Source organism: Panthera pardus, unplaced genomic scaffold (genome assembly GCF_024362965.1).
Source record: "Panthera pardus isolate Hobbes unplaced genomic scaffold, ASM2436296v1 HiC_scaffold_16, whole genome shotgun sequence".
Taxonomy (NCBI): Eukaryota; Metazoa; Chordata; class Mammalia; order Carnivora; family Felidae; genus Panthera; species Panthera pardus.
The window spans coordinates 129,296,417-129,314,256 of record NW_026526721.1 but is presented as its reverse complement, the minus strand read 5'-3'; the positions used below and the strand labels follow the sequence as shown (position 1 = coordinate 129,314,256).

The following is a 17,840-nucleotide window of genomic DNA, read 5'->3' as shown; positions in this document are numbered from 1 at the left end:
TATTATCTTCTCGGCCCTACCATCGACGGAAAGCCGGAGGCAACACCTAAGTTTTAGTCTTGGCGACCCCCCCAGACCAGCAAAAATTTAAGCCCTCAAACTGTCGTTCTGGAAGTTTTAATAGTGGTGAACCTGCTGACTCGCAATCCAGCCAAACCGCGTAGTAGGCTGACTCTTCGGATTGCCTCGTGGATATTCCACGGCACTTGAAGTCCAGCGCGAAGCTGCGGAAAGGATTTAAAACAGGACATCTGGGACTTAACAGCGTAAACATACGGACCGCACAACACCCGGCAGGACTCAGAGCCACACGCCGAAGGGCGTGACCTTAGGAGAACACGCCGGAGGGGCGTGGCTCTACCCGCGAGGGCGCGCGCGCTCCGGGGTGGGTGCTTCTCGGCACGCACCAAGGGGCGGATCCCCCTCACGCGCTGCGTGGACTCCGGATCCTACAGCTGGCCTCGTCACTTTGCGCATGTGTAACTTTTGGGGGGCGGGCGGGTCGTAGAACGCGGAATTTCTGGGAAAAGGGGGCGAATGGGATGGGGAGAGCCGAGAAATGCCTGCAGGAGGGCGGGACAGAAGGCGGAAGAGTTGAAATCAGCTGACCGGGTCTCGTGACAGCCTGGGCGGTGGCGACGCAGGCGTATTGGAGCACGGTCGCTGAAAGCCTGAGTGAAGATGGCGGCCTCCAGAGTGAGCCTCTGAGAGGCAGAGGGAGGAGGCGGAGGGGGCGGGGAGGCCGCGCCGCCGCGGCACCAGGAACCCGCGGCAGCGGAGCTACAGGGCCCCGACCGGGGAAAGGGGAAGTGGTGAGGCGGAGGAGGCCGGGGTGCACCTCATCTCACTCCGGACGCGGAGCCGGCGGCGGGAGGAGCTCGGGCTGGAGCCTCTCCAGCCTTCCGCGAAGGTAAACCGCTCTGGGCACCGGCCTCTGGGGGCTCTTTCTTACCCCCTTCTCACGCCACGGATACTTGAGGGGCCGAGGACAGGAAAAAGAGGGGTGGTGTCTTGGCCTTCAGCTGCTAAGGAAAGCAGATTACCCTCCCCCAAGGCTGCTGGTCTGGTTCCTCCCGTCGGATCCCCCGTGTCTAAGTGACAGTCTCCCAGGGTGCTGCCTTGTTCAACCCCACCACTCTTTTTTGGCTTGGTTTTTCGTTTTCTACCCACCGTGGCCCCCCAGATCCCCTCTGTACAGCCTTACCCCCACACACCCCTGACTCCCTTCTGGACTCCGCCCTCGGGATTCCCTTCCAGCCCTCTAGTCTGAACACACTTTCTGCTGGATGCCGGCAACTCTCGTTTCCTGGGGTCGGCGACCCCCTTTTCCCCCCACGTCCGGTATAGACTTCTGGACTTTCTTTGCTTAGCTTTGTTTCGTTTTGTTAGGAGATGGGGAGCACCCGCGTTTTTTTTTTCTCCAGTCTCTCCTTTTTCCAAAATCAAGTTTATCCTCTAAGGTTTTTCCTTTTCCTGCAGGGAAGCTTATTTTCAGTGGTCTTTTCCTTCACTGCCGTGATTTTTGTCTTTGAATGTGGCCTTTGGATTAGGTGAAGTAGGACTGAAATGCTCAGTGAACTGGCAGTTGAACGCAGATTTGAGTACACTGAAGAGTGTCTTCCCTTAAACTGCGTTGTTGCAGGGTGTTCAGTTAACCACTCTTGTGTTGAGATTGTTTTATCAGTTGATGTCTTGAGATTGTATCCTTTATCAGTTGTTGGGGGGGACAGTAAAAAAATCTCCCCCTAATGTGGCCATGGTTTCCCAAAGTGATAATTTCCCTTCTCTGCTTTCCCTTTTACCCTGCCGTGATTCCCCTAAAAAAGGAGGGTCTCTCTACCTGATGTTTTTACGTTCTCTATTAAGGACTTTACACTATGTAGGGTTATTTTGAGCCTCTTGGAGTGTAATGTCTTCGGGGGAAAAATTCAGAATATTTCTTCAGGATCTACCCTAGTGATTGTCTTACTGTATTATTTTTTTTTTTTTTTACTTTATAGGGCTGATGTATTTCTAGGTTTGAAAATACTGTCTGCAGAGTTTGAGGAAATTACAGTGGTTAGGTTTTGTAGTATATTATCAGTACTCTCTGAGTCTATAGGGGTATGAAATAGGACTTGCCCTAAAAAAATTTATTTATTTATTTATGTATTTAGAAAACTGCTTGTGAGAAACTCCGTATCTGAAAAGGACTTGATTCGTGTTTCTTTGGTTTCTGGAAAGTGCTTTAGTGTTTAAACTGAATGTAGTATATAACCTAAAACCTTGTTAACATTTTAAATGTAATATGAAACAGTATTTAAACAGCTGTATCTCAAACTTGGCTTTTGCTGTTAATATTACGATGGGATATATGTCCTGTTTAGAAAATGTTACACTGTATTCCTAGCTTGAAAACAGGAAATAGAACATATTACGGGAGGAAAAGAGGAGTCAGAGGGTTATTAAGAGATAGGAATGTCAAGAACCTTAAGCTTATAGTCCGGTTCATGGAAAATACCAGCATTTCTATTCCACTGGGAGGCAATGGATATTCCTCTTTTTCTAAAGTGGCAGTAGTAAATAGTCTATAAAATATATGAACACTTTCAGTGCAAAAGTTAAGGAATGATGGGAAGCAGGAGTTATTTGTAAGAATTTAACTTTACCCACAAATAAATTGAAGCTGGTTGCTAAGTTGGATGTAACAATGCTGGCTTTATTAAATTTGTAGAAAGGTTGATAGTTGAATCTGGTTCTCAATAGATACTAAATTACAGTTGAAAAGAAAAGGACCTGTTTTAACTTAATTTGGCTCAGTTCCTTAACCAATTCTGTTTACACAGGTGATTTTGAGATTTCCATTGCACTTTTCCCCTGCTTCTCTGATTGAGGTACTTAAAATGAGTAAATTAGATGCAAGACTGTGCAGATAAACTGTAACAAAAATTTGGTTGCTAATAGTTTTAGGCCTAAATGTTGACTGTAATGTCTAGCAGGGGTTAAAGGGGAGGTGTTTTGAAAGAAATCCTTTAAGACAGTGTTTCTCAATTTCATTAAACCTAATAAAGACCCCCTTTTTTATTCCAAATAATTTTTAACACCTGCTTTATTGTCCCAAGATAGTTTTTAAATAATACAGCCACCTCTGGCTTTGGTCCTGGGATAAAAAGAAGCTTTGCTCTCACTGTTGCACCAGAAAAGAATGGGACTAACTTTAAATTCATGACTTTTTTTTTTTTTTTGGAAATCTGTTAAAAAACTGAGGTCACAGAGCAGACTACTAGCCCAGAATTTAAGGAGACAGAGTAGACTTGCTTTCAAATTCACCTTCATTGGACACAGCTGGGTATTGGCAAGAAGCGTTGAGCTGAAAGAGCTGACAAATTGATGAAAGCTGAGTATACCTTTTTCCACGCTTTTTCTCCACAAACTCACTGGGCATTCCTAGAAAAGATTGGAAAGAACCTTGGGGAATGTCTGTTGTTGGTGCTGACTTAGAGGAGGAAAATAGCAGTTCTCAGGAGGGGCACAAAACTCTGATTCTTTCTCTTTGCTTTTATGGAGCAAAAACCTTAATCTGTGGAGGGAAGGATATCTCTGCTGGCCTTGTTGGTGAGCATTCATTGAGCTGGGGGAAGACCAGAAAAGGGGAAAGAATCTTCTCAGGGAGGGGCACTGAGCTTAAAATTGCTGCCAGCGTGAATAAGATCATACCCCTGAGATCCAGAGATCTAGTGTATGCCTAAGACTGAACCTTAATTGAACCACAAAGACTATCTCCAACCCCCTACCATCATAAGAAGTTTTGAGTAACAAGTAAATGCAGAGTATTACTAGGTGAGGAACTAGATTATGCAAAGAGTACAGCACAAAGGATCAAATAGACATTGCTTTAGTAAACTGTCCCTCACCATGGGCACCAGCTATTCTGCACATTTGAAGCCTGTCGTACACTGAGAATAACCACAGCAACAGCACATCAAACCCAGCCTAACTTCTAAACAGATCACAAACACTGCACTAAAGACCTAGCAAAGACAAGCCCATTTTCAGTTACCAAATTTATTTGCCTCAGTCTCTCTTGTTCTGTACATGTTCAGCTTCCAACCAAAAATTACGAGGCATGCTAAATGGACAAATTTTTTTCTCAAGAGAAAGCAATTACCAGAAGTACACTTAGATTAACGTAGATGCTATTATCTGATAGGCAGTGTAAAATAACTATAATGTTAAATGTTGAACAGAAAAGTGGACAGTGTGCAAGATGAGATGGGTGGTTTCACCAGATAGAAACTATAAGAAAGAATCAAAAGAAATACTAGAAGTATTAATACACAGTAAAGAAATGAAGAATGCTTTGGGGCTTATCAGAATTGACATAGCCAAGGAAGGAGTCTGTAAACTTACAGATGATAGAAGAAATTACCCAACTGAAACATGAAGTTAAAAAAAAAACACCCAAGAGCTTGGGGATAGTATCGAACATTTTAATATATAATGACTGAAATCACAGAAGAAGAGAGAACAGAGCAGAAGAAATACTGAAATGTTTGAGGAAATAATAGAAAATTTTCCAAAATTAATGTCAGACATCAAACCACAGATCCGGAATCTTAGAGAACACCAAGAAAAATACCCATGCCCCCCAAAAACTCAAAATACACCTTGACATCATATTTAAATTGATGTAAACAAAGGAGAAAGAAAATCTTGAAGGTAGCCAAAGAGAGACCTGTACAGAGAAACAAAGAGTTAAAGTAGAGAGACCATGCAATCAAAAAGACAATTGAGTGACAACTTTAAAGTACTGGAAGAAAAAAAGCAAAAATATTTTTCAACAATGAAGACAAAATACATTCTGAAACAAAAGCCAAGAGGACTCAAAGTGTAATCTTTCCATTTACATGATAGTTGCATTCCTAGAAAATTATACTCATATTAAACTCTGCAAAATGTACTTTGTGATTTATATTTAATACAGAATTAAAATTGGCATTAGTTATAAGTAGGTTTTTATGGATGTGAATGCCCACTTGGATATTTGAAAGTCAACTAAGGGTAGTTCTTCAACTCATAGGACTGTCTTATACATTGAGGAGTATCTAGCTCCATTCACTGAATCATAGTACCATAGTTCTCCCATCCCCCTTTATTCACTTTTCACAGTTTGAATTACTCAAGGTCAATAGCAGTCCAGAATCAGATGATCCTCCTGATGTCAGAAGGTCAGTAATAGCTAATGCTATGTTACAGTGCCTGTGTCATTCCCCTCATGTAATCTCATCACATAGGTATTTTATCTAAAATCAGGAGGAGACTGACAGTACAGTAAGATATTTTGAGGGACCATAGTCCCATAACTTATTGCAGCACGTTGTTATAATTGTTCTGTCTTATTATTATTGTTGTTAATCTGTTACTGTGCCTAACTTCTAAATTAAACTTTATTATAGGTAAATATATATAAAGACATAGTCAATATAGGATTGGATACTATGTAGTTTCAGGCATCTACTAGGGGTCTTGGAACACATTTCCTATGGGTAAGGGGCAGGGGGACTACTGTAGTGTTTCTAATCATAGTGTCTCATGGGGCAGCATCCTGCCCCAACCATTACTGTAAAATCGTAGTCAGTAGTTTTCAATACATTTTTCTGCTTCAGCAGTTTTCACATGCTCAGCACATGCCAGTCAGTAACATCTCTTGCAGTATGGAATGATTCCTAATTGTGGATACTCCTTTGAGAGTCAGTGATTTAGGGATATTTTTGTAGTAAGTAACTTAAGCCAGCATGGTTGTGATCATCTTTGCTAACTTAGACACAGTTACATTTGCAAAGTACAGTTAAGTATGGTTCACTAAGATGTTTATCAATAAAGATAAACATAATTTGCTAGTAGCTCTTTTCACATGCTCCTAACTTTATTCAACAGCCTGCATATTTGACTTTTACTTGTATTTTTATGGACTGCTTATAAAGAAGAGTGATCTCTAAAACAACAAAGTTAATTCATTGGGATTTTATAGTTGAAGCATTATAAGTTGCCCTTAGAAGTGACCACACTGCCTAAGCAGTGTTCACATATTTAGCACATGGCCGTTGGTAATATCTCTGTGCAGTTGATGAGTAAAAATGTGATACATATTTTTTAAATTTGAGAGAGAGAACGAACATGAGTACCTGTAGGCACCAGCAGGGGAGGGGATAGAGAGAGAAGGAGAGAATCCTAAGCAGGCTTTGCACTGTTAGCACGGAGCCTGATGTGGAGCTCACAATCATAGACCGTGAGATCATGACCTGAGCTGAAATCAAGAGTCGACTACTTAACGAACTGAGCCACCCATGTACCCCAAAATTTAATATTTTGATGAACAGATCAAAAATAAAATCCCAAAGCAATCTAAAATAATTACTTATATGTTTTGATTTTGTCAAGAATAGTTGCCAGAACACAATGGAAGGATTGATAAGGTTATGAATATAGGAGATTCCCCCTAATATTTCATAAATCCTATATTATAATATTTACATTTTTTTACATGTTTTTCAGACATGTATTCCTTAGTCATCTAGTGCTAGGAAGTTTTTCTCTCCCTCAAACTTCTACTTGAGATGCAGAATGTATTTTGGATGTTTATCAAATCTTAGAGTAGTTAAAGCCATTCCCTCGCCCCCAGCCTTAGATCTGCTGGGTTTAATTTTAAAAGTGGAATTTTCCTTTTTTTTTTTTTTTTTTTTTCTTTTTTTTAGTTCACTGATAGATTTGGGAGTGTTCTGTAAAATGTGAAGAACTATGGGAGAGTTAGGAATACTAGGGAAATTTCAGAAAGAGCTAAAGGAAGACCTAAATGTTGTTGCTATTTTGTGTTAGGTGAAAGGGAAATTACAGCAGCCTAAATGTGTCTTTTTTTTTTTTTTTTTAAGTTTGTATATTTATTTTGTGAGGGGGGAGAGCACAAGCAGGAATGGGGCAGAGGGAATCCCAAGCAGGCTCTGCACTGTCAGTGCAGAGCCCAATGCAAGGCTCAATTTCACCAACCGAGAGATCATGACCTGAGCCACCCAGGTGCCCCAACTCCTTGTCTTTTAATAGTGTATTTGCATATTAGGATGCTTACTATTAAACTTCCTCTAAGATGTATTTGTAATATGCTTAGGTAATTAAACCCCTATTATGCATTTACTGTAGTGATAGAAAAAACAGCAACAAGTTAAACATGGCAATTGAAAGTCTCTTTTACCCATTAGGGTCTACTTAGTGTAACAGCAAGATTATTAAGTACCTGTTTGTGAGCTGAAGAAGAGCTTATTGAACTAGTATGTTTTGTTCTTGCAAAAGCCAGGTTAGCTTCAAAGATAGAAATTATGTCTAAAAATTTTCAAGAATGTGTACAAACTAAAAATATGTAAATGATCAGTGACATTGATTTCACAGTATTTGTTTAAGTGGACATGTTTGCAGTTTTTAGGTGAATATTCAGGGCATTTTTTAAGTTTTGGAAAGGAGAGTCATAATCATGTGTCTTTCTTGGAAAAAAACTTTTTTTTGTTACAACAGATAGAGGTCTGTTTTGTGAAAAGTAAGAATTATTCCCTCAGATGAAATCAGCATACATGTGATTAAAATATAGAGAGCAATTTTTTTCAGTGTTTGATTTATATTGAATAGGAAAGGCCAACAAAATTAACTGCTGTGATATTTATGCTTGCCCTTCCCCTGATTAAGATAATATTAAAAGTGTTCTTTTAGATTTAGGGTTTGCTTTTGAGTTTCCCTTGCCCTTTTATTTCATGAATATATGTCTGGTTTCTAATTGGAAAGGAATGGGTTTTTTTTTAAAAATGGGTAGGTGGGGGCGCCTGGGTGGCTCGGTCGGTTAAGCGTCCGACTTCGGCTCAGGTCATGATCTCACGGTCCGTGGGTTCGAGCCCTGCGTCGGGCTCTGTGCTGACAGCTCAGAGCCTGGAGCCTGTTTCAGATTCTGTGTCTCCCTCTTTCTCTGACCCTCCCCCGTTCATGCTCTGTCTCTCTCTGTCTCAAAAATAAACGTTAAAAAAAAAATTTTTTTTTTAAAATGGGTAGGTGGATCTTAGATTATTTTAGAAGTATTTAAAAGCTCATTTTGATACATCAGTGCAAAGGTTTCAGTATTGTAACTTTGGGGCAATTATTTGGAGATCTGTTGGTCAGCTGAAATTTGATAATACCACTGGCTTTCTTTGCTAACCACATTTATCTCTGGAGTTAGTGGGTTCTTCAAGTTTAGAAAGCTGAGGTAGGATGTATTCAAACCTTATTTTGTGATCTGTTTAATAAAGATCCCTATACAGTAGGTATTATATAAGTTACATTTACTGCTTTGTTGTTTATTTACAAGGAAATGCTTTTACTTATACTTGTGTTCTATATTAAAACATGAAGCTGAAAATTAAAGATTAAAGTTCATATCTGTTTTCCCCCATACACAGAACATTCTAAGACAATCTAGTTGTAGCTTTTTAATCTGGGTAAAAATTAACATTCTGTTAACTATATTTTGTGCTTGCTTTGGCAGCACATCTACTAAAATTGGAATGTTAAATATATTTTTACCTTTTTTTGAAACTGAACTAGCCACTCATATTTTGAAATCAGTTACAAATAAAACTAGGCCTTTAAGAAGCTAGTATTAAGGGGTTCTCTTTTTGGTTGTTACTCAAGATTATTAGCTTTTGCCTTAGCAGTGGTTCTCCTTCTCCCTGCATTTTTAATAGGATATAGCTGTATGAGGAAATATTAAGTTGATAAATTAGTTCCTATCATGACTATATACCATATTTTCTGGTGTAGTGTTACAATGTAGCAGAAAAATATTTCTCTTATAGGAGAATTTGGTCAGAAAATAAAGGTAAATGCAGTTTCCCTCCCCAAATAAATTTTTCATCTATAGCCAGGTTGAAAGAACTTTACATATTCATATACTCATCTCCCAAGATTTTCACATTAACATTACTGTACTTTATCATATTTCTATCCATCTTATTTTTTAATGCATTTCAAACAAACTCCTGTTTTTAATTCATTACTTGAAAGCAGAGTTAATTCTTCATTTTACAGACTGGAAGTGGAAAAATTAGTATCTTGCCAGTTCTCTCCCAAGTTGTAATTGCGTAAAAATTACTCTGTTGGTCATGCAAAATGTGTGCGCTTTAAAGGCAGATAGCCTTTATTAAAGCCATTTCCTTAATTTATTCACTAGTGTATCACATAAGAATCCCCAACTTAACAATAGTTTGACCTAAAATTTTTCAACTTTATGATGGTGTGAAAGTGGTATACATTCAGTTGAAATGATACTTTGAATTTTGGTACTTTCTTCAGGCTAGCACTATGTGGTAGCATACTCTCATGATGCTGGGCAGTGGCAGTGAGCCACAGCTCCCAGTCAGCCACACAGTCACAGGGTGAACAACTGATACGCTTACAACCATTTTGTTCTTCACTTTCAGTATGGTATTCAATAAATTACATTGAGATATTCAACACTTAATATAAAATAGGTTTTGTATTAGATGATTTTGCCCAACTGTAGGCTAATACAAGTGTTCTGAGTACATGTAAGGTAGGCTAGGCTAAGCTATGATGTTCGGTAAGTTAGCTGTATTAAATGCATTTTCAGCACATTATGGGCTTATCAGGATGTAACTCCATATGAAGTCAAGGCACAACTATTTTTCTGAGTATACTCATACATGTCTGGCTAAATGAAGTCTCTGTTTTTACTTAAGACTTGCACATAACGTTTAATTTTGCTATGTGTGCAAATTCTTTTGCTTCTAGCTTGGCTGTAATCTGTCTGCTTGGGTGCTGTGGTATCCAGGCGGTTTAACCTGCTCTTTGTTCTTAGTATCAATTTGATGTAGGCTCCTGCTCAGTGTAGACTGTCAGATCCTGTGGTTTTGTGTCACAGTTGTATCTTCTGAAAGATCTTATTTTATTCATAAATGATCTTAAATGGATTGCCAGTTTTTGCTGCCAGTAATAAATTAGAGAATGTTAAGAACATTAAATGTTGTTGGAAAGCATGAAGCAAGGGAACTCATGAATAGGGTGAATCTAGCCAAAATGCCCGTGTTGTCCTGAATTTGACTTTTTAACCCCTGGAAGAACACTTCTCTCAAAATAACAAAATGCAAAGTTGCAAAAAAGCTCTGTTGGTGGTGTAATATTAAGATTTGGAATGAAAACAGGTGAAGCCAACTTGCAAACATTGGAGCCGCTTCCAATGTGATTAAGTTACAAAGGAAATGGAAGCTTGTGTTTTCTCATCAAAAAAAGGGTAGGTCTTTAAGAATTTGAAGAGGGACACTATTGCAGGAATGAAGGAGATGAAATTTAAGCAATAATTGGTTTGAACAATATATTCTTGCTAACTTGAGTAGCATCTCAGCAACTGGCAGGGTAGCAAGTGCTGATGATGCAGCTGCTACCAAGATCTCATCTAACAATTTTTTACATGTTCTTAGTTGGATACCTCAATGCTATTTAGAGAATGTGCCTATAAGTGACTGTTACTGCTATTACCTGGTTGATGCTTGAGGGACTTGATATTAGAAATGTTGCAGATTTTGGGGGGCTTGGGTGATTCAGTCAGTTAAGCATCTGGCTTTGGCTCAGGTCATGATCTCACCTTTTGTGAGTTTGAGCCTGCATCTGGCTCTCTTCTCAGCACAGAGTCCACTTCTGATCTTCGGTCGCCCTCTCTCTGTCCCTCCCATGCACGCTCTGTCTCTCAAAAGTAAATAAACAAAAATTGTTGCAGATTTTCATGACTATTAATGGGAATTATGGTTGCTTATGAGTTTTTGCCTGTGAGCAATAATTTTAGAACCACTTTTAGAGCTTATTAAAGAATCTGTAAATATTAATGGAGAAATATGTAAATATTAAATGCAGCATAAATTATTTTTAGGGAGTGAAGTTCTTTTTTCCAAAAGTTTCTTAAATCATAGTTAACTTGTAAGTATCAAACATAAATTTATTTTTTTTAAGTTTTTATTCATTTTGAGTGATGGTGGGGGGAGGGAAGGGGAGGGGTAGAGGAGAGAGGGACAGAGAATCCCCAACAGGCTCTGTAGGGAATCTGATGCGGGACTCGAACCCATGAACCCATGAAATCATGACCTGAGCTGAAATCAAGAGTTGGTTAAGTGTCGGACTTCGGCTTGGGTCACGATTTCGTGGTTTGTGAGTTCGAGCCTCGCAGTAGGCTCTCTGCTGTCAGTGTAGAGCCTGCTTTGGATCCTCTTGTCTCCCTATCTCTCTGCCCTTCCCCTACATGTGTGCGCTCTCTCTTTCTCTTTCTCTCTCTCTCTAAAAATAAATATTTAAAAAATAGTTTAAAAATAAAAATATTATGTTGGTTTCATCTAAAATTTCTAACCGATGAAATTCCAAATGTCTAAGAAGGAGGGGGTATTTATAATGTAGTAAGTATCATTGACTTGCAAAATGGTAGTATTTTATAGGACTAAAGTTGCAATAAAGAAAAGCTAAATGTTAGGTTATAGTTGGCTTACGTAATTTTTAAAAAATTTCATCTATCGTGGGGTGCCTGTCTCAGTTAAGTGTTGACTTCAGCTCATGTCATGATCTTTTGGTTGGTGGGTTCGAGCCCACCCACCTCCCATCTGTGTCTCCCTCTCTCTCTGCCCCTCCCCTGCTCATACCCTGTCTCTCAAAAATAAATTTTTAAAAAAAGTAAAAAAAAAAAAAAAATTCATCTATCATGATTATCTGGACCTGTCATATATTTTTTTTCTTTTTTAAAAACCCTTTTAAGTAAGATAAATTGGAAGAGTAAAATAACAATGGATAATAAAATGACACCCTCATATTCCATCCAGATTAAGAAATATATATTCCTTAAAAAAACTTTTTTTTTTTTTAAATTTGAGAACGAGAGCATGTGTGCACATGTGCAAATGGGGGAGGGACAGAAGGAGAGAGAATCTTATGCAGGCTCAGTGCTGAGGCCCACAAAGGGCTCCATCCCATCTCCCTGGGATCATGACTTGAGCCAAAGTCAAGAGTCAGATGCTCAACTGACTGAGCCACCCAGGTGTTCCTGTTGCTGTAGTTAATTTTGAATGGGCGGGTGAATACTAATTGATTAAGACAGTAAAACACTGTACTTTTGAAAATAACAATTCCAACTGATATTTGTTGGTAATACACATTAAATAGTACAAGGATTGAAATTAATAGAGAAAAGACTTAGGATCAAGTAATTTAATAACACCTTAAGAGATACAGGACCCTGGAAGCCTGAAAGAGAGAGAATTCTAGAAAGATAAATATTTCATATCTAGTACAGTACTATTTATTATTTAAAGTACAGTAATAACTATTATGATTGCAGTTAATATTTTTGAGTGCTTATACTGAGCGAGCCATCACATTCTCCCCTTTATTTGAGTTATCTAATTTAGTCTGCACTAAAGCTCTTTGTTAACGATGCTTTTCTCTCCCTTTCATAGATGAACCTTGATTCCGAGAAGTTAGGAAGCTTTTTTCAAAGTTCTGCAGCCTGTAAATGGCAGTTATTACTAATATGTCTTTAGCCATAAGCAGTATTTTAAAAATTCACCACCCTTACTTACCTTGGTGATAGATTAAGTATTAAAACTAGTGTGTATACAGGGGTGCCTGGGTGGCTCAGTCAGTTAAACCTTCAGCTTTTTGGCTCAGGTCATGATCTTGCAGCTAGTTGGCTCGAGTCCCCTGTCAGGCTCTGTGCTGGCAGCTCAGAGCCTGGAGCCTGCTTCTGATTCTGTGTCTCCCTTTCTTTCTGCCCCACCCCTGCTCGGTGCGCACAGTGCACACTCTATCTCTGTCAAAAATAAATATTAAAAAACATTAAAAAAAAAAACTAGTGTGTATATTAATGTAGCTTGTGCTAGCCATTAGTTATGTTGATTGTGGTCTGGTATCTGTGCTACAGGGAAGTATTTGAAGGTTGTGTTACCAGATTAAATCATCACTTGAACACTACTTGGAAGACCCCAAGACTTGCACTCACTCATTTTCTAGTGGTTCTCTTGAAGGTGTTCCAAGTCTCACTTTGAATGATACATAATACAGAATTTCTTATCCCGTTTCTTCTGCATTTTCCTGATATTTGTGTATTGCCATTGTCTACTAATGAGTTATCTGTGTGTCTAGAAGTATTCTCATGGTCTGAAAGAGTGCTGTTTCCAGACCAGTTGCCTTCATTAGATGAAATGACTGTGTCACAAATTGATTGAGGCTTTATGGAGAATATAAAATAGATTGACTTGAAAATTTGGAGATTAATATTATGCTGTTGGAAAGTAGGTCCTAGCCTCAGATCTCATTAATCTGGCTATATATTTTTTTAATGTTTATTTATTTGAGAGAGAGAGCGAGCCAGAGAGAAGGAGACACAGAATCCGAAGCAGGCTCCAGGCTCTGAGCTGTCAGCACAGAGCCCAACACGGGGCTCAAACCAAGAACCATGAGAATATGACCTGAGCTGAAGTCAGACGCCCAACCGGCTGAGCCACCCAGGTGCCCCTAATCTGGCTATTTTAAAAGTTCAGTGTTCGTTAAAAGAATATTTTTGAGCTCCTTAAAGACTATCGTGGAATCATATATTGGTAGCAGATTTCTGTTATCTTATGTTCGTCTTGAACCCTTTGTTTAAAAAGTTTTTTTAAAGCTTATCTATAGGCAGAAATTTTTGAAAGTTTATTTTTAGATGGTAGAGTATTTCAGCCTTGGAGCCTTCCTTTTTCTTTTATTTATTTTGTCCTGTGTTGAGTATGGTAGTTTGTTTTATTGTTTGAAATTGTGTGAAGATAATAATTGGAACTCGTTCTAAGTTAATCCTGGAATGTGCTGTCAAATGATAAATCTGTAGTTACATGGTCAGAATGAATTTATTTTGATTTCCTAAACTTGAGGGAAGGTATTATTATTGAGGTTAAATACATGGAGTGTAGAGTTAAGCAGATTGAGTCCAAAGTCTGGCCTAACTACTTATTTACTTACCAGCTGTGTGACCTTGGGGAAGTGATATAAATTCTCTAACTCAGTTTTCTTGTCAATAAAATGGGGATCATCCTACCTGTACCATGGTAGAGGACAAAATGAGGTAGATAAATGCATAGGGCCTGGCTCACTAAAGCATAAGGAATACGCAGTAAACCCAGGTTTTGCATAATTTCAGGACGTGTTCTAAATCTTTTTATTAGGGTCACCATGCCTCCCCAATTTCAGTATAATCTTTACTAAGGGCTCAAAAAAGCATTATCCTGATTTCCATTATGAGGCTATGCAGACACTAGTAATAAATAGCATTGAATTATTCCATTATTTCTGGGGTTGACTTGGCTACTTAGGTGAGTGTCTCCTCCCTCTCTTACCTCTCAGATATACCTCTGCCTATATATATATATATTTAACATGGCTAAAGCAAGCTTTTTAGAGTAATTATCTTTTATAAAGGGCACTTCATTTTACTAGCCTTTTTTGGTGGTTGTTACTCAGGATTAAAGCAGTTATCACTTACTGCTTCCTAAAATATTAGAGATAATGGTCCGGTGTGCTGATTTTGGCCATAGGAACTTCTGACGTCCAGAGAGATGAGTACTTTTAAAATCTTACATTGTATTTTTCTGTCAGCATAGTTACCTACATCAGTATTTCTTCTGTCAGGTCAGGTGATCAATAGTTTAAAATTTTCTTAAATTTTATCGTGGTAAGAACACTTAACATGAGATCTGTCCTCATAACAGGTTTCTAAGTGTATGGTACTGTATTGTTAACTGTAGGCACCATGCTGTACAGCAGATCTCTAGAATTTAATCATCTCGCATAACTGAAACTTTATACCTGTTGATTAGCACCTCCCCATTTCTCCCACACTCCATTTCCTGGTTGTGTCTAAGAATTTGACTAGTTTAGATAACTCATGATACTGCGTGGAGTCATGCAGTATTTGTCCTGCTGTGACTGACTTCACTTAGCATAATGTCCCCCAGAATTCACTCATGTCATATATTGCAGGATTTCCTTCTTTTTCAAGGCTGAATAATATCCCATTGTTTGTGTATGCCACATTTTCTTAATCCATTCACCTGTTGATAGACTTGAGGTTGTTTCCACATCTTGGCTTTTACAAGTAATGCTACAATGAACATGGGAGTGTTGGCTCTTCAAGATGCTAATTTTAATTTCAGTTCTTTTGGATAAATACCTGGAAGTTTGAATCATGGATCCTTTGGTAGTTCTGTTTTTAATTTTTTAGAAACTTCCATACTATTTTTCATACTGCCTACACCATTTTACATTTCCACCAACAGTGTATAAAAGTTCAGTTTCTTTACATCCTTGCTGAAATTGTCTTTGGAGTTTGTTCTGATAATAGCCATTGTAACAGGTGTGAGTTTAAATCTCATGCTTTTGAGTTGCATTTCTCTGATAGTGACATTGAACATCTTTTCATATACCTGTTGGCCATTTGTATATCTTCCAGTAGTTTACTTTTAATATGTTAGGTCTTCTCTCCCTTTTTCCTTTTATCTATCCTAACCTAAGAACTCTCTGGATTGAGTTGGCTACTTAGGTATCTCATCACTTTCATCACTATCAAGTTCATATGTCTCCAGAAAGTTGTAGGTAAACCTTCTTGATGTAAACTTGTTTTAATTCCTCTCCTAAAAGATCTGTTTGAGTTACATATTCCCCCCAAGTCAGCAATACTTATGAAATCATTCTTAAGGTTTTTTTGTTGCTTTTTTTTTTTTTTTTCTGGGTTATGCTCTGAGTTTTTTTGGTGGGGGGGCTGTCATTTTTTTTTTTATTAAATTAAAAATTTTTATGTTTTTATTTATTTTTGAGAGACAGAGCACGAGTGGGGGAGGCACAGAGAGAGAGACATACACAGAATTCAAAGCAGGCTCTAGGCTCTAGGCTCCAGGCTCCAGGCTCCAGGCCCCAAGCTGTCAGCACAGAGCCCCACGTGAGGCTCAAACTCATGAGCCATGAGATCATGACTTGAGCCAAAGTTGGGTGCTCAACTTACTGAGCCACCTAGGCGCCCTTTCATTAAAATTTTTTTAGTGTTTATTTTTGAGAGAGAAAGAAAGAATGGGGGAGGGGCAGAGAGTGAGGGAGACACAGAATCCGAAGCAGGCTCCAGGCTTGAGGCTCCAAGCTGTCAGCACAGAGCCCGATGCAAGGTTCGAATTCACAAATCATGAGATCTTGACTTGAGCCAAAGTTGGATGCTTAACCAACTGAGCCACCCAGGCATTGGGGGTTATCATTTTAAAGTCTATTATTTTTCTCTCACTTCCATTTTAAATTTAAAGTCCCTTAATGATATCAGTCACCCTTCACTCAAATACATTTTCTTTTGCCACTTTTCCTAAGGTAGGCCCTTGGTACAGAGTCTGACATTCAGATATCTTAACTTATGACTCTAGGAATCCAAACTCCACTCTTTAATATCAGCCATCATCTTTTTTGTCTTCTTTATTTCCTTATTCCAGTCTTCAGTCGTAGTATATAAGGGAAAGAGAATATCTCTAGACCTGTATTTTTCACTATTTTGGCACTTTATCGGAGATCCTATCTGAGTTTCTTTTCATCAGTATCATTTACTGCAAATGATTTAGAAGGCTGAGGAAATGTTTGCTGGTTTACTAAGTCTTCGTTGGCTGTTTCATCCCAGATACACGATGCAGGAAAAAACCAACAAAACACACCAACTGTCAGGACTATATTTAGCTGTCTCCATACACACTAGTAGGAAGATGTCAGTTGACTGTAATTTCCTCTCTGGTAACAGTAAAGGTTTCCCTAACCTTGCTGTTACTTGTGATTCTCTGATTCCTCAGAGCATGAGTTGATGCTTTTGCAGGTTTGGCAAAACTTTATTTAGGAGTACTTGTTAGAACATCAACTTGAAATGGATATCAGAGTTTCCCACGGGGTTGCTGTATGTCATTCATTCACTCAAATACTTAATGAGAACCTGTTTTGTGTCAGGCACTCTTATAGGCTCTGAGGTTTTTATATATATATACATATATATATATGTATACACACACACACACACACATATATATACATATATACACACACATGTGTGTGTGTGTATATATGTGTGTGTGTGTGTGTATAATGAGCTTAACACACAAAAACGCTTCTGTCTGGATATGGTAGCAGGATTAAATAATAAATTTAATAAGTTGCATATTAGACTATTAAAGTTGCCATAGAGGAAAAATGAACAGGAATCAGAAGGATTTAAAGTGTGAAATGAGGAGAATGATTATAATTTATAACAGGATGGTTAGGGTAGGCTTTATTATAGAATTGACATCTGGGGCGCCTGGGTGGCTCAGTCAGTTGAGCATCCGACTCTTGATTTCAATTCTGGTCATGATCCTCATGGTCATGAGATAGAGCCCTGCACTGGGTGTGGAGCTTGCTTGAGATTTTTCTCTCTCTCTCTCCCTTCCTCTCCTTCTGCCCCTGCCCTGCTTGCAGGCAGGTGTGCACACCCTCTCTCTCTTAAAAAAAACAAACAAACAAAACTGACATTAGCACACAGATTTGAAGGAGGTGTGAGCCATATAGGTATCTAGAGGCAGAGTGTCCTACATAGAATGTAGAGGACCTTGCCAGTTTGCTAATACAAAAGCAAGTAGTAGGAATGAAGAAAGCAGTTTCAAAATAGAGGTGTCTTTTAAAATGTTTTTGCCCTGCAGGTATATGTACTCAAGAGAAATAACTGTTCATACAAATGTTCATAGCAGCATGATTCATAATAGTCAAAAAGTAGA

The 17,840-nt window shown here is 38.6% G+C and overlaps 1 protein-coding gene across 2 annotated transcripts in view; it reads left to right on the top strand.

The window, feature by feature from the left end:
- The first annotated feature begins 719 nt into the window (after window positions 1-719).
- Window positions 720-17,840, top strand: part of DNAJC13 (DnaJ heat shock protein family (Hsp40) member C13) — a 125,037-nt gene continuing 107,916 nt past the window's right edge. Inside the window, exon 1 of one of the 2 annotated variants that reach the window (XM_019436489.2) lies at window positions 720-910. The gene's annotated coding sequence lies outside the window, so the exon portion shown is untranslated. The remainder of the gene's footprint in view (window positions 911-17,840) is intronic. The other variant, XM_019436492.2, reaches the window with a different exon arrangement.